At 37.6% G+C, this 18292-nt stretch overlaps 1 pseudogene; it reads left to right on the top strand.

The window, feature by feature from the left end:
- The first annotated feature begins 2133 nt into the window (after window positions 1–2133).
- On the top strand, window positions 2134–4159 carry LOC120090843 (putative pentatricopeptide repeat-containing protein At5g52630 pseudogene; annotated as a pseudogene).
- The last annotated feature ends 14133 nt before the right edge of the window (window positions 4160–18292 follow it).

Genomic DNA, 18292 nt, shown 5'->3' with positions numbered 1-18292 from the left:
ACGCTAGATTCTGACCATTCATGTGGAGGCGTGCGAGCGGAGGTATCCTATACAAAGAGTTTGTATAAGACCTGGACCACGAGATGACTAGACTCTGTATATAATGTTGTTGATACTAGAGACTTACATCTCACCTAAACGACCATAGGTGACACGACCTCAATCCTAAGTGTTTTGGGAACTTCTGCTTTTGAGGGCGGTCCTTTGATTAGTATGGGTGAGAATGGCCAGATTTCCAACTCATCATGCCTACCTTTTTAGGGACTTGTCTGATCTAAGAGTTGGAAACTCAATCTAAAAGATGAAATTTACTCATTTCCCGAAGTAGGGATAAGTAGAGAGATTTCTCCTTTAAGGGTTGATTCCGGGGCTTGAATATAGTAGTCACAACTTCTCTTTGGAAGAGAGAACTCAGTCATAGTAGGACTATGACTTATGTTTATGAGAGGGATTAATGGTAATTAAGGAGTTAGATGTAACTACAGGGGCATAATGGTTATTGGCCCAACTGTACTTACGAGTGATCTGTGGAGGGCTGTCGCATTGTTGATTGGTTAAGATGAACACATAATATACCTGTGGTAAGGAGAGTTCAGCTATCAGTCTTTAGTGGAGGGTCTGGCAGTTAACGGATGGTGGATCCTGTGACTAAAGAGTTTAGTCAGTTATTCACGTACCATTGGAGCTTCGAGCTACAGGTCCATAAAGTTCCCTTAGTAGCTCAATGGATTCAGTTGAGGATCAGTTCTTGGTGTTGATTTGAAATGTTCAAATTGACAAGAGGTATTTTGATTATATATGATATAATCGGTATGATATATGAGATACATCTAGTAGATGATTAATGTAAATGAGTTTTACATTAAGTACCATGGAATAGAAAAAGAAATATGGTTTATATGTTTCATGAGATGAAATATTAAAACTATAGGTTATAAATATAGTGTGACAAGTTGGTTATCATTTACATTTATAATAATATTTATTATTGGATAATTAAATCTTTTTCTCTAATAACCAATTGAGTGGGAGGTTATTGGTGGTTTATGGTAACCATGAGATAAAAGGAAAATTGTTTTTCTAATTTTAGTAAGTTTTTGTCAAAATTGATTTTGAGATTTTCTCTGAAAAAAAAAAAATCTCACGGAGCTTGTCAAGTAAATACGGATTTACTACACGACAGCTTGAAAAAAGGTAAACGATCGTGTAGTGTTTGTAAGCGACAGGCACGTTGCTATACAATGAGCTAAATGATCGCTTAGTTTTTGCTAGACGATCGCTTAGCTTTTGCTAAACGATTGGGCATCGACCTATACGATAGGTTTCAACCATCTCCCACTTGCCCAATTGTGTACACGATTGTTGAATCCTTCTTCGTCTACCTCATACCAAGTCCACACAGAGTCCACCCTCTGGATTCTCACACCGAGAATACCAAGGTAACTTTCTTGGTGGTGTCATACTCAACTCGACACCGTCGAGGTTCTGTGGAGGCCGTTTGTGTTCTTGCTAGAGTGTTCGTGATCGAGGCGATCACAGAGTTCCAGTGCGCAGCGTTCGTGCTATGTTGCAGTTGTGTTGTTCGAGCGTGCGAGGTTGTTGTGTTCGAGCGTTCGTGAGCAAGGAGTGTGGAGACGAGTCGACAGACGTTCGTAGTTGTTCTCCTTGTTCATTTGTAGTTTCATGCTGTAATTTCTATATTGATTGCATAACTGTATGTTTTGTTTACGACTGTAATTTGTAATATTCATACATGATTGTAATTTTGAATGATCTATTCCGCTGCTCACAGAAATCCTCGTGTTCAATTTCCTTCAGTTTTATCTACTTGGTTAGGTTGAAGTTCACAACTTTCAAATTCGACGTTAATTTTTTTAACTTATAACACTGATAAGAATTTCGATCTCTTACTTTTTTTTTGTCGATAGAATTTTATAATAACACTTACAATTTGAGTGACTTTTGTGTTAGCAAAAGGTAGAACTTATTAAGAAATTTAGAACTTGATACATAAATAGAAGTTGCTAGGTTACGTTTTACTTAAAACCCATTAATTAAAATTTACAAAACACATTAGCCAATAAAATGGAAAAATGAAGCATAGTTGGACAATGTAAAAGGATCATCGTGAAACAAAGAATTTTCCCAAACTATAATGCTTCTTCAACATCAGAGTGACCGCCTTCTCTCAACTCCAACCGCCATTAAACCCTCACAAAACCCTCACAATCAAAACAGCTTTGAACAAAACTACAGGCAAATTTGCAACCTTCTTCTTTCCTTTACCCATTACCGTTCACTCGTTAAAGGCCTCCAGCTCCATGCCCACATCGTCAAATTCGGATTACAAACCATTCCTCTCGTTTCCCATCATCTAATTAACTTATACTCCAAAACCCAATTGCCACTTTTTTCTCTGCAGGTGTTTGATGAAGCCCCGAGGAAATCTTCCACCACTTGGAGCTCTGTTATCTCTGCTTTTGCCCAAATTGAGGCCCCATTGCTTGCCCTTGAGTTCTTTCGACGAATGTTGAATGTTGGGATTCACCCAGATGATCATACTTATCCTAGTGCCACTAAGGCTTGTGGGTTTTTGTGTAGGTGTGATGTTGGGAAATCTGTACATTGTCTTGTTGTGAAAACTGGATTTGATTGTGATCTGTTTGTTGGAAATTCGTTGGTGGATATGTATGCGAAATGTGGAGAGATTGAGGACGCTCGTCATATGTTCAACGAAATGCTTGAGAGGAATGTAGTGTCTTGGAGTGGGATGATTTGTGGGTATGCTCAATTGGATGAGAGTGTTGAGGCATTGACATGTTCAAGCAAGCTTTGGTTGAGGATGTTGATGTTAATGACTTCACATTCTCGAGTGTGATTCGTGTTTGTAGCAGCTCCACACTTCTTGAATTGGGGAAGCAGATTCATGGATTGTGCTTGAAGATTAGCTTTAATTCCTCGAGCTTTGTTGAGAGTGCTTTGATTTCTTTGTATTCCAAGTGTGGGGTTATAGAAGGGGCTTATCAAGTTTTTGATGAGATACCCACCAGAAATCTTGGCCTGTGGAATTCAATGCTGATAGGCTGCGGTCAACATGGTCATACAGAGAGAGTGTTTGGTTTATTTGAAGAAATGGGAAGTGTGGGGATGAAACCAAACTTCATTTTTTTTTATCTATCCTTTATGCTTGTAGCCATGCAGGATTGGTCGAGAAGGGACGAGAATACTTCAATTTAATGAAAGATTATGGGATTGAACCAGAAGCTCAGCACTATGCCTCTTTGGTGGACTTGCTTGGTCGAGCTAGAAAGTTACAGGAAGCTGTGTTTGTGATCAAAGAAATGGCAATGCAACCTACTGAATCTGTTTGGGGAGCTTTGTTAACAGGGTGTAGAATCCATAAAGATACAGAAATGGCAGCTTTTGTGGCTGATAGAGTATTAGAACTAAATAGTACTAGCTCAGGTTTACACGTTTTGTTATCTAATGCATATGCTGTTGCTGGAAGATATGAAGAAGCGGCCCGGATGAGGAAAATGTTGCGTGACCGAGGAGTGCAGAAGGAGACTGGTTTGAGTTGGGTTGAGGAGGGAAACAAAGTTCACACGTTCACTGCAGGTGATAGATCTCATGCTAAATGGGAAGATATTTATAAGAAACTGGAAGAGTTGGAGGAGGAAATGGAGAAAGTTGGCTATGTTGCAGATAAGAGTTTTGTGCTGCGAGTAGTCGATGGTGAGGAGAAAAGCGAGACGATTCGGTATCACAGTGAAAGGCTAGCCATTGCATTCGGACTCAGTATGTTCCCACCTGGAAGACCTATAAGAGTTATGAAGAATTTGCGTGTTTGTGGTGATTCTCACGCTGCAATAAAGTTCATGTCCAAGTGCTGGGGGAGGATTCTCATTGTTAGAGATAACAACAGATTTCATCGGTTTGAGGATGGAAAATGCTCATGTGGTGACTATTGGTGATTGATATGTCATTTAAGGAGCAGCTCTCAATTTACAACATGAGCAAGTTACTCCCTCATGCTTACAATTGGAGAAGCAAAAATACTTTCGGATAACCATTTCATTTTTTATTTTTGAAAATTAAGCCTATTTTCTCTTAATCTTAAAACGGTTAGCATACTCTTAAGTACAAGAGTTGAATTTTAAGCTAAATTCCAAATTCCAAAAACAAGCTTTTAAAAACTATTTTTTTGTATGTTTTCAAATTTTAGCTTGGTTTTTTAAAATATTGGTAAAAATTAGATAACAAACTATGAAATTTAGAGGTGGAATGAGTGTTATAGGCTTAATTTTCAAACAAAAAAAAGCTAAAAATCAAATGGTTACCAAGCAGGATCTTGGATTGTTCAAACTCATTTCATTGCAATTATGCCATTTTTAGATCTTATAGAATGGTATAAACATGTCTCTAAATTGGAAGACAATGTTCAAGACGGAACTATAAGATCCTATTCATTTCTAAAGCTTAGGTTGTTCTGAATCCTATGTTACAACTCTCCGAAGGTATCACTGCGATTAACGACTAGCTAGTGTTGCCTAAAAATGACAACAGACACAATATATGAATCTCACGGTTCAAACTAACGGACGAGACCGTGGATATGTTGACACATTTTCTTCACCCACTTACTATGAACTATTTCTCCCATTCACCTTCTTATTGACCCATGCAAACACTTTTTGAATGGAACAAGCCAAGCATGGATCTCACAGTGTGAACTCTTGGGGACGTGAGAGCTAAAAACGATATATCGAATATATTGTTAATCTCCCGTTGAAGTGTTCTAAATGTTTGGTTATTCTTTTACGTAGGTTTGTTCCGACTAATTAAACAACCTAAGTCTAGGTATTTATCCAAGTATAACATTTACATTTGGATTTAACCTACGATGTCTAGATGATAAACTAGTTTTAAAACCTCACATCGTTCACATATTGCTCATAAAACTAGTTGATAATGCTCAATTATTTGGCCATAATCCCCAAGTAGGAGGTATTCCGTAGACCGTCAACTTAAATACCTCCAGCCTTAGACAAAATTATATATCGGTTGAGTTTGTTACCTAAGTTTTATAATAAAACAACCTATTTTAACTATTAAAAATAAGTGGTTAACCTACGTGAGTATGCAACTTATCTTTGTGATGAATTTTAATGTCTAACCCAATTTTATAATAACTTACAAAACTTTAGACATGTTTTTGCATCCATAACATACATCAGATATCTCATGATTTAATATAACACTTATATTAAAACAATAAAAACCCTAAACATGCATACTATATATTATAACATCTTACAACATACTTTCAATGCATGTAACATGCTTCCTATGGTGGGATTCTAAATCTACATGACATACTATATGCACATACAAGATTGATTTAATTATAACATACATCACATGCATAAATAATTAAACACAAACTGATATGGTTTAGTTTTGGCATTCTCAAGCAAACAAAGGTGTAATCATTACAATAATAACCAAAATTGGCTTCAAAACACTTCTGGATCGCTCGAACCGCCTTGAACCATACCCGAACCTCTCAAACCGGACATCCAATGCTCAAAATTGGACTGAACCGAGAAAAAACCCATCGTGTACTGATAGCTTGTAGAAATACAAGCTATTGTAGCCTTTTACTTAGAATTATGAGGGCTAATAAGAAGAATATGGGTCAATAATACTAAGAATTCATATGAAAAAGTGAGCTTACGTCGATCAACATCAGAAATACTCACTAACCTTATATCATGCATTATTATGCATCGAGGTGTCTATTGTTGCAGCCATTGCAGGGATTGACCACATGCGTCAACCGCAGTCCGCCGCAAGAGTAACCACATGCAAAGGTTCATAAAGACTAGTTCGCCGCATGGAATGTTGCATCCACAGTGATAATCGTAATGGAAAATTGATTGCCAAGTGGGTGGAATGCGTTGACACTTTAGGAGAAACAAGCTTGAACGCATACCTTGGGAGTATCAACAAGATGAGGTGATGTTGACATTGCCCATACCGCGACAAAGGTAGCATTGAGTCAGAACGCCATCATCATGCTATCAGCGTTTGAGCACTATAAATAGCACCTTGGATCTTCAAAGCATCCGAGTTTCTGCCTTTGTGATCACAAGTGAAAGCATGAAAAAGATTTTCTTTGAGGATTCTTCACCTCCACAACCCATTCCGAGTGACGACCGGAGTTAAGCCGGAGATAGAGCTTGAGAGAGACTTCTCCATCATCCATTCATAGCGCCACCAGCAGCCTTGACGCATTTCGGATGAAAAGCAAGAGATTGTTTTCATCTAGCCTTCCATTTCTCCTCTTATCTCTGTATTGTATTACATTTTAGTTTAAGATATTAATACAGTTTGTAATCAATGCATATCTTAGTTTCTTCAACACCATCTTCATCATCTTCTTCTTCTTTATCATTATCTACATTCATCATTTAGTTAAGTATCGAAGATAGTCGCATACTTAATCTGCAACCTAGAGATAGGACGCATGTAGCAACCCACCGAGAGGTGTGCGTTGCACGAGTATAATGAGTTAGTCTTCTTCACTTGGTGTGAGGCTGAAGCAACGCTTGTCTATGAGCTATTGCAATACTTGTCTATGAGCTTACTAGCCGCAACTAACTACCCGAGAAGGTAAGTAGTGGAACACACTAAAGCAAAGTAAGCCTTGTTTCTAGAGATAGGCACGATCTTGTACTCGACGCAACCATGCATTATTAAGATATAGGCATGCAGCTGGCCACCAAGAGGTGTGTGATGCGTTAGTGTGGCGAGCTGGGATTACTTGAGCGACCTAACATAATGAACATTATTATGCGTTAACAGTTGTTGCATCTCTACCAATTCTCATAGTTAAACTTCCATTGCTCAATCTGTTTAGTTAGGATTATGAGTAGTGCATAGTCTTTTAACTTCTGTCTTTTTACTTTTATTCATCGCCTCAAACGCATCATTTCAAAAACATTATTGAGTTACAAGTCCCTGTGTTCGACCTCGGATCATCTCGATAAACTTGCGTTCTCGTTATACTTGGCGAGAAAGTAAGAAAACTTATGATAGGAACGCAAGATCATTACATACGAGCTTAACGCATATTTCATATTTTCTAGTCCAACGCATGTCCTCCGACGCATGGAGATTAATACATAACATAAAACAAGCATATTTCCCTCTCTTTGTCCAACCTCAAGTTTTTGGCACTGTTGTCGAGGACTCGAGTACTATCAAGCATCGAGTATGCCATCAAGTATGAGCATCAAGTATGCCAACGAGCATCAAGTATGTCATTGAGCATCGAGTATGCCATCGAGCATCAAATATGAGCAAATATCATCGAGTACCATTGAGTATGGCATCGTGCATCGAGTATGCCATCGAGCATGAGCATCAAGTATGCCATCGAGCATCGAGTATGGCATTGTGCATTGAGTATAGGGCAGTGACTGAAAAGCCAGTATCTATTGCTCGACCTTCTTTACTTTTTTCTTCAATTACAACCTAATTTTAACTCTAATGACTCCAATCGAATTCTAGACACTTAATCACACCTTAAGGCCCATCAATCAAGAGTCAATTACAAGAATTACAACATAATTAAAGAGAAAATAATGCCAAAACTCAGAAAAGCCATATCAGTTCACCATTTTCATGCAACTTGTGAAAAACACCCATAAGCCAAAATTAACTCGAATTGAATGTTTAAATGATGCTTTGATACCATTGTTGGATTACAGAAATATGCAGTGGAAGAAAATAGGATCACTAAGCATTCCAATTCCTTAATTTTGACATCGAAATAAGCATATTCATAGGGTATTAAGAGGGTTTCAACACATACTTTTGAAGATCCTCTCCAAACACGAATTTGAGTTGCAATCTTCTCCAATTGAAGTCGTGGACCACTAAGAGATCTTCTCTACTATTCTGAGCCTTAAATTTGAGTGGTGTAACTTACAATTGGACTGAGTTTCTGAAGGTTTTGACGTCGATTTGAAGAGAAGGAAAAATAGTTTATGCAGAAACTAGTTTTCAGCCTTGAAAATCTTTCAATCTCAAAATTGAAAGTTTTACCATTCCCTTTCATGCAGGCACTCAATAGACCAGCTGATGCCACTTCAAATGCATGAAATTAATGGGTAATGTGTGTGAATTTAGGAGAAACACCTCCTTACTTCACCAAAATGTGGAAAAGTCTACTACCAAGCTTCAAAATTTCAATTTTCATTTTTAATCTTTAATTTTAATTAATTCATAATTAATTAAAATCAAAACCAATATTTCAATTTCTGAAATTGAAATAAAAATGAAAATTAATTTTGATTTTTAATTAACTAAAAAAATTTAATTAATTAAATAGTAATTTAATATCAAGTATTAAATTAATCACATACCTAATTTTAAATATGAATTATTCATGTAATTAATAGTTAAATATTATAAACTATCCAATTTCGTTTAATTTCGATAAATTAAACATTAATTAATTTTATCAAATATAATTATACAAACCCTAATTTGAATTTGAACTATTCAAATTCAAACCCTAAGTTCAATTTGAACATTTCAAATTGATATCATTATAAATTCACTCAATTTACTAATTCAAGGTGTTCATGTACGAGCTAATAGAGAGACCTTATGAACCTACAGATCGTGAGCTCCAACAATTTGAGATTAATTGGTTAAAGCTCTTTAGACCGAATTAATCAATATTTGTTAACTATCGAGTCACACAACTATAATTCAATAGTTGCACTCTCCTCACTGTAGATATATTTGTGTCCACTTGATTTAATTATAATCAATAAGTCGACCCTTCACAGGTTGTTCGTAATAACGACTAGGTTAAATGTTGTTTTACCCTTGAAATTACATTTGCTCTTTAAGTTCTATTGATCCTCTAATGAACGATTGGTTTGTAATACATCACTAAACTAGATCCCTCTCGGGCCAATAAGAGGGTGGGGTGAAGGAACTCTTAACGAAGAGCATTCATGAGCGTGTTCGGATCTATCCATTTCATCGTGATCGAAATACAACATATGTTGGGTTATGTCCTAAAAACTCGCAGTTTGTAAAATGATAAATATTTTCTATTATCAATATACTTGTTATTGATCTCATAAATGGTATGAAAGTCTAAATCCAATTAACTAAGACCCATGACTATTGTATGAGTACTTGAACTTTATGTGGAGACATAAGAGTGGATCGGATTCGAGTAAATAGTCAAAATGATCTATGGTACATGAATGAGGTTCGGTACCTTATTCTGGTAACACTATTGGATGCGGCCTACTTTGTAGTTGCTACAAAGAGTTGTAAAGTGCTACATACAATGTGATCCTAATTCGTACATGTTATGACATGAGAAGTGGGGGCGTCCTATGCAATGAGTTTGCATAAGATCAGGACCAAGAAATAAGTCACTCTTACTTTATAGCGTTGTTTACTGTTTAAGACTGATTATTTCACCTAGATGACCTAGGTAACTCGATCTTAATCCTGAGTTAACTATGAACTCCTGTTTATTCGGGATTGCCCTTAGATTTTCATAGTTGAGGGTTGGCTCAACAACGCCGGCTCAATAAGACTCCCATTTCAGGGGTAAGACCGGATAGATAGCTGGAGACATAGGGTGCAAGAAGAAGTTCACACCTACCTGATTTAGGGATAGGAGAAAGGTTGTTCTCTCATGTACTGGATCCAAGTCTTTAACAAGGGGCCCCACCCTCTCACTGGGCTGAGAGAGTTTGGTTTGGTGATTGGATAAAAAATCAATTGTTCATTAGAGGATCAGTAGGGACTTGAGGAATAAGACATAATCTCGGGGGTAAAACAGATATTTGACCCAGCCATTATTACGAACAACCTGTAAAGGGTCGACTTGTTGATTATAGTTAAATCATGTGGACATAATATATCTATAGTGAGGGGAGTGCAACTATGGGCTTTAGTGGAATGACCCATTAGTTAACGAATGCAGATTAATTTGGTCTAATGAGCTTAGCCAATTAATCTCGGATCGTTGGAGCCCATGATCTGTAGGTCCGCGAGGTCCCCCTATTAGCTCGTAACGGACTAGCTCTAGAATAGCGTGATAAGTTAATTTGAAACGTTCAAATTAAAATTAAGAGAATTAGTAATTATATGAGATATAATTATGTTTAATTTTAGAATTAAACGGAATAGAAGAATTTATATATTTAAATAAGATTTAAATATATAAAGATGGATATGTGTTAAAATTAATTTAATATTCAATATTAAATTAATTAAGTTTTATTTAATAATTAATTTACAAAATTAATTAATTTTTCATTTTTAAAATCAAATAGATTTTTTAAATCAAAATTTGATTTTTAGATAAAATTGAAAAATTGGAAAACTAAAACACTTAAATGGAAAAATGGTTTTTTCCATTATCCATCTTTGAACTAGCTCACACATGAACTAATATATTTGCCTTGTCTTCTCCAAGCATGAGCTGCAACTCATGCAGCTCTTCTCTTTGCATGTTGATCTGTAATATAATGAAGAGATTGGAGTGAAAATTAGGCATGCAATCTATAGAATTTTGAGATAAAATTCGGTTTGAAGAAAGGTTCTTCAACAAAGGTTGCTGCAGTGAGCTTTTCTCCTTCATCCCTTGATTCAAGCTTTTTTGAGTCCCACAACTTAATCTAGAGCACAAAAAGAATAGTGGGAAAGATCTTGAGGTGATCTACAACAAGATATGGAGAAGATAGAAGCTGGAGATGGAGCTTTGAAGAAGTTCTACAAGAGGTATGTCTTAAAACCCATTTTTCTGCAAAAGCATGCTTTATATTTTGTCAAAATTAGTGAATTTAAATGCTTAGATGATCCTTGAGCTTCCCCTGAAATTGATACAATCTTACAACATACATATTCTAACAGATAGTTATGCAAATTAACACTAATTAATGGCATGCTTCGAACAATAAAACACAAGGGAAAGAGTAGACCTACATCATTACCAATGAGTAGTATATCGTCTACGTACAACACTAAGAAGACTATTGAAGTGTTGATGATCTTCTTGTAGACACAAGGCTCATCAACGTTTTGGTCAAAGCCATACGATTTGATCGCAGTATCAAACTGTATGTTCCAAGATCGAGATGTCTGTTTCATCCCGTACATGGACCGATTCAGTTTGCAAACCTTTTTCTTTTGACCTTGGGCTATGAATCCCTCGGGTTGCACCATATAAATGGTCTCCTCAAGATTGCCATTCAGAAAGGCCGTATTGACGTCATTTACCAAATCTCGTAATTATAATAAGCTGCAATGGACAAGAGGATGCGAATCAACTTTAACATGGCAACAGATGAGAAAGTCTCCTCATAGTCGACTTCCTCTACCTGGGTATAACTCTTTGCCACAAGTCGAGCCTTAAAGGTTTGTACCTTCCCATCAGCACCCCATTTACGCTTGTAGATCCATTTACAACCTATAGGTCTTACCCAATCAGGCTGATCTACAAGATCCCATACTGAGTTGAAGTACATCGACTCCATCTCGAGATCCATGGCTTTGATCTATTTATCCCGGTCAACATCATCCATTGCCTTCTGATAAGACAACGGATCCTCAACGTCGCCATCTACTACCATAGTAAGTATTTCCGTGAAACCTAGATAACGAATGGGCGGGTTCACAACCTTCCCATTACGTCGAGGTTCCCTCAACTCTTGAGGTAACCGATCTACTAGATGAACTCCCATCAACAACTCTTGCTGATGTAGCAGGCTCTTCAACAACTCTTGTTGAAGTTTCAGTAGTTTCATTGGAAAGCTTATGCAACACGACTTTACTTCGTGGACTGTGCTCCCTTATATGATCCTCCTCTAGGAAAGTAGTGTCATTGAAACAAACACTCTATTTTCTGTTGGATCATAAAAATAACCCCCTCGTGTACCTTTGGGTTAGCCTACAAAGAGACGTAACCTCGACCGTGGTTCCAACTTCTTAGGACTAGCCTCAAGCACATCTGTAGGGCAACCTCAAATGTGGAAGTGATGTAAACTAGCTTTACGCTGTTCCACAACTCCAGAGGTGTTCTCGCAACACTCTTGGAGGGAGCACAGTTGAGTATATATACCGAAATCTCCACTGCGGAACCCCAAAACGAGTCCGATAGGGAAGTGTAACTCATCATCGAACGAACCATGTCCAACAAGATCCTATTTCTCCTCTCCACTACACCATTTTGCTGAGGTCTACCCGGTGCTAAGAGTTGGGAAACGATTCCATTTTCTATCAAATAGTCTTGGAATTCCAAGTCAAAAACTCTCCATCTCGATCCGATCGAAGTGTTTTAATCCGTCTATACAATGTGTTTTCAACTTCAGCATTGAACTCTTTGAACTTTTCATAGGATTCAGACTTCCGTTGCATAAGATAAATATACCCGTACTTGGAGTAATCATCAGTAAAATTGATAAAATACTCATAGCCACCTCGGACTCGCACATTCATAGGACCACAAAGGTTAGAATGTACTAATTAAGAGGCTTCTTAGCTCTATAACCTTTTCCAGTAAAAGGTCGTTTAGTCATCTTACCCTCAAGGCAAGACTCGCACACTGGTAAAGAATTTTCTTCTAATTCACTTAGAATTCCATTCTTCACCAATCTCTCAATCCTATAAAGATTGATATGTCCTAAACGAAGATGCCAAAAATGGGCATTTTCTTTTGGAGAAATATGTCGACGTTTTGTTTGAGTTACGACAGTTTTAAATAATTTTGTGTTATGGAAGGAATTAGTGGCTAACGGCCTTAACACATACAAATTAGATTCCAGATTTGCTGTACAAATAATAACACTATCTTTATGAATAAATGCTTTATCCACATTAAAACTAACAGTGTATTTACATTGCAGCAAACACTTTACAAAAATAAGGTTTCTCTTAAGTTCGGGAATAATATAAACATCATTCAAAACTAGAAACCTATTATGTAAAGCTAACTGGAGCCCTCTCACTATCACAATTGAGACGACGTGCCCGTTGCCTACTTGCATTGTCATCTCACTAGCCTCCAGTTGTTGCTAGGATCTAATCCCCTGAAAAGAAGATCAAACGTGATTAGTGGCGCTCGAACCAATTATCCAGGCAAAATCATCATTCTCCACTAAACAAGTTTCAAGTACAAGTAAATCATATTTACCTTTATCTGCCTTGGTCTTAGCCTTGGCAGCCTTCCTCTCTTCCAGGTAGCAAAACCATTCATCTTCCAGTGTCCATCCTGATTGCAGTGGATGCCTTTTTGGGGTGACAGGTTCTGGGTTAGCAGGTGCCTTCCTTTTTCCCTTACCACCCCTCTTCTTCTTCCCCTTTACAGAGTTAGAAGTAGAAGGTGCAAACTTCGTCCCTGTGTTCGAACCTCTATGGAACGTCCTAGAGGATGAACCAACATTTGCCTCACCCTTCATCATCTCCTTACTTTCCAGTAAAGATTGGTAGGTCTGCAACTCGTTGAGGAGATTTGTAAGGTTATATTTCACTTTGTTAAGAATCACATTACCAACAAAGTGCAGAAAGCTCTCCGACAAAGAATGCAGGATTATGCTAACCTAGTTGCCCTCATCGATGGTAGACCCATTCAACTTCGGCACATTGAAGTGGACGATCATGTTAAGCACATGTTCACGAATAGAGGCGCCTTCTTCCATTTTGGAGTTGAATATATATTTAAGATCCTCATGCATAAGCTGTTCAAACGGTTGTCTAAACATCCCCCGCAAGGACTCCAAGATCTCATGCATTGAGACCATAGGCTCATGTTTCTTGGCCAAGACTTTGGAAAGACTTGCTAAGATGTAGGCTCGAGCCTTCTCATTCGCCCGTGTCCATCGCTCGTATGCCTCCCGAACATTTTGAGCGGCATTTGAAGCTAGAATAGGAGGACAGACCTCCGTAAGAGCAAACATGAGATCCTTGATGATTAGGATCGTCGTGAACATGTGTTTCCATGTCGAAAAATTGTCGTCAGTTAATTTTTTAGCGTTAAGCAAAGCTAATGTGGCTGTTGCCATTTTGAAAAAGTTGTTGCTGGAAATATGAAAAAAAAAATTATTAGATTTTTCTAAACTACTTTTAACCAATTAGTTTTGCAAAACAGTTTCAAGTACCCTAAGTGAAGACTTCTATTTTGCAATGATGTCCCAATAAGGCAGGACAAAGTCACCGGTGGGGTAATCAGATGCCCTTTCGCTGGGATGAAACATTCTCAACCATTAGGCAGAACCAACTCTTGGAATTGAACCTAACAGCCACCATTCATTCGGTCCAGAACTGTTAACCTTTAACAATTCTGCGTAAGTGTGACCCCTTGCTTTCGGTGCCAGAGTCCCGCCCTAATGAGCTCACCGTAGGGAAGAAGCAGATTAGAACAAGAGACTAAGTTACCTTATCCTCTTACATAAGATCAAATAAAGAAATGCGCAAGGGTGCCTCAAGGTGATGCACAGTAACTTTATTCAATCCAACGAGGGAGACCGAGGGATATGCTATCGCACTTCCTGCTCCTACTTATTATAAACACTCTCTCCATCCACCTTGATATTGACCTACCCAAACACCATCCACTAGAAGGACACACCAAAGGTGCCTCGAGGCTGAGGGTAGATCTCACGGTGTAGACTATTTAGAAGAAACGTGAAAGGTTTAAGTGAAGCATCTTATGCCCCAAGTGCCTCTCATTGAATGTTCTATCTAGGGGTTCATTAACCTAGATAATCTGGCTACTGATTTTAGTCTAAGTCGTCTTTTTAAAACTCTGTTCATAAACAACGTTTGTCTATGAGATATGAACAAGTTCAAGTAGTCACATTTAAACACTTTAATGGGTTGTCCTTAACTTGCATGCATGCATCAAATCTATCTAATTCACCTTTCTAGGTAAGTTCCTAGGTAGAGGTGTTACGTTTCCGTCAACTTAAATACCCCAGCCTAGACAGAACCCACCTTAGACAAAAGGTCCCTTATAGATAAATTTGCTACACTTTAACCTTTTATTAGCCAATTTAATCCTATTAAACTGATGAAAAAAGATTAAAGCCTTGGGGTTGCTAATCGTATTAGAACCGTGATCTTAGGTTTATGTGATCCAAGTTTTAAACATTTTAAAACCATGAACATGAATTAAACCTAAGTGAGCATGCATGTCTTTCTTATTTCTTTTAGTTCTATTTTCTCTTTAACTTTTAAAAAGAAACAACTAAAAAACCATTGTGCACAACAAGGTGTTTATAACATTTATAAAGTAACCTATGTGTCATGCTTCATGCAATTTGATCATTACTATACATAACTTTTATATATATACGCGTAATAACCAAGCAAAACATGCTTTCCATTCACCCTTATACTATAACAATTATAATATAAAGATGATGCATGTCAATGCTTTTAGCATGCATAAATATAACTTTTATATTATATGATGCATGAGCATGCTCTTACGTAATTAAATCATGCTTATCTAAATTATAACATTTATAATAAAGAGATGATGCATGACTAATGCGTAACCTAAGGTGGGATTTACTATATGTGCATACCAAATGACATATAACAAACATACATCGCGTTAAACGGTACGTAAGTATCCCATCGTCTACACGACCCGGTACTCAACAATTGCTTATCCCATCCTCTACACGACCTGATCAACCCTTGATCGTCTCCTTCCTTGAAGAACTGAACCCTTGCTCTGATCTTCTTCATGAACAACTCAAGACTTAAACTGACTTTGAATTACAGACTCGATAACGATTAATAATGACCAAAATCGCAGGGGCTTTTACAATCAACAGAAAAAGTAAAAGAATTAAATCAAACCGAGGCTAACATCTACGAAAACATCCATTAATCCGCACATCCACAGAAATTGAACGATTAAACAGAGCAGATATGCACCCACCATAGAATGTATATGTAATTCGTTGCAACAATGAAATTAGAATATCAGAACCTTGCTTTGATATCATTGAAGGAACTCTTAACGAAAAGCATCCATGAGCGTGTTCGGATCTATCCGATTTCATTGTGACTGAAATACAACATACACATTGTAACAGATAGTTATACAAATTAACACTAATTAACAACATGCTTCGAACAATAAAACACATGGGAAAAGTTCTCATACCAGTTGAAGACTCTCTTCAAACGTCAAACTCAAAGCAACGGAAGAACCTCTACACGCTCTATCGCCCAACAAATCAGTCGACCGTGGCAACACGATCGTCTACACGAATGGCAGCAACACGAACAGTCACAAACAAGTAAATAGTGGGGACGACACCACCAGTTGGAGCCCTTGGTATTCTCGGAGTGAGAATCCAAAATGTGGTCTTTAGTGAATTTGGTAGAGGTAGAAGAAAAGACAGATTGTGTAGACGATAAGTAAGTGGGAAAGAAAGAGTTATCATATAGCAAGAATGTTTATCGTTTAGATGAAGCTACACAATCGTGTAGGTTTTACTAAGTGATCGTTTAATAAAAGGTAGACGATCGTTTAGAAAATGCGGCACGCTATTCGATCGTTTAGGAAAGCTATGTGATCGTTAGGGAAAGGCGTGAAATGATTTAAACGCTAGTGTGCGATCATTTAGACGATGAGATACTATTGTATAGTGATGTGTTGTGAATGTGATGGAATAATGGTATGAAATTGCGGTGGTGAACTATGCGTTGCACATGCAAGTTTTCCTAGTAAAATCCAAGTATAAACCTTACTTGGTTTCCTGGTATGTTCAGGGTCGAACATAGGGACGACTGAGTTACTTATGTGATAACTTGTAGAAATTCAAGTTATTTATGCTGCCTTATTTAGCTATTGCAGCCAAAAGAAAAGGAATATGCGTCGATTGTATGAAAATCAGCTTAGAAATACAATAAATATGAATTATCGCAATTACACCCACTAACATCGTCAAGATGGTAGAAGAGGATTTTTTACTCTGTTTTGCAGGAAACCAAGTCACCGCTTGCGATCAAGGCTCAACGAGAAATTGAACAACGCATCTCGGTCACATTGTGCCCGTCAATCAACAATGAAGAGACGATTAACGTAATGACAGCGCAATGCGACAGTCGATCCAAAGCTGAATTTCAACCACATGCGGTAATAAAAACAACACCACATGCGAGCAACCGATCGAAAGATGCAACTGAGCAACAAAAACGCGGAGGATTGTGACATGTGTACAACTAACCGTTGTGCAGATTTGATGGTCTGATTGCATAATAGAAGGATTATTTATTCCTCAATCTTCGGAATTTCCATAACAAGAAGTGGGGCCACAAGGCAAGAGTCAAAGCTTTTCACCTATAAATACCCCCACAGAATTCAGAGAAGATATACTGGATACAGATATAATTGATACGGGGGTTAATTGTTGCTGGATTATTGAGAGAAAGGTTGAGCTGAGTACTGATTGGATGAAATCCAGGAAAAGAAGAGACAAGGCTGAGAGGTGAGTCTCAGTGCGAATCTGCCAGATCCCCGCCGTGAAGCTCTGTGCCTAGATCTCTACTATCGATTGAGCAAGCCTGAGAGGGAAGCTCATCGATCCGTTCACTTCATCCACATCAGCAAGCAAATCTCCATCCAGATCCATGCTAAGACGTTGATATTTATTTGTATTTTTTTTTTAACTCTATTTCATCAAATGTATTTCATCTTCTTAATCTCTTCATTCACAAATCTTGTATCAGACGCTAAATAGTTTTATTGAATGTCTCGATCACTTTCATTACCACTTGTCTATCTATTTCCGCTCCTCCATTAATCGTTTTCTCCATGAAGTTTTCTTAATATCTTGGTAATTAATATGGATTAAACGAGCAATTTAATCTGTGCTAAAGAGATAAATGTGTTTAGCTAAGGCATGCTAGACGGCATCTTCACCTGTGAGAGTAAAAGTGAAGATGTCATTCTGATCTGTCAAGAGAAGGTTAGAAGAATGCGTTAACTAAAGCGAGTGGTACTTCCAGAGATGGAAGCAACCTAGTGTTCATTACGTTCATCCCTGTTTCACCACAGAGATGTGGGAACGTGGCCGATCATCGAGAGGTGTACGCCAAAGGAAAAGCGGAACAGTACTTATATCTTTAACGCAATTAAGGAACTTGCGCTGTTTATATTAGTTGTCTTTTCTGTTTCTGCTCCGTACATAAAACTTGTCACCACATTACACGATCTGTGCATAATCTT

The sequence above is a fragment of the Benincasa hispida genome, chromosome 11, assembly GCF_027475165.1.
Source record: "Benincasa hispida cultivar pf3 chromosome 11, pf3_genome.v1.1, whole genome shotgun sequence".
NCBI lineage: Eukaryota > Viridiplantae > Streptophyta > Magnoliopsida > Cucurbitales > Cucurbitaceae > Benincasa > Benincasa hispida.
The sequence above is the reverse complement of the archived record's forward strand: the minus strand, read 5'-3'. Positions and strand labels throughout refer to the sequence as shown.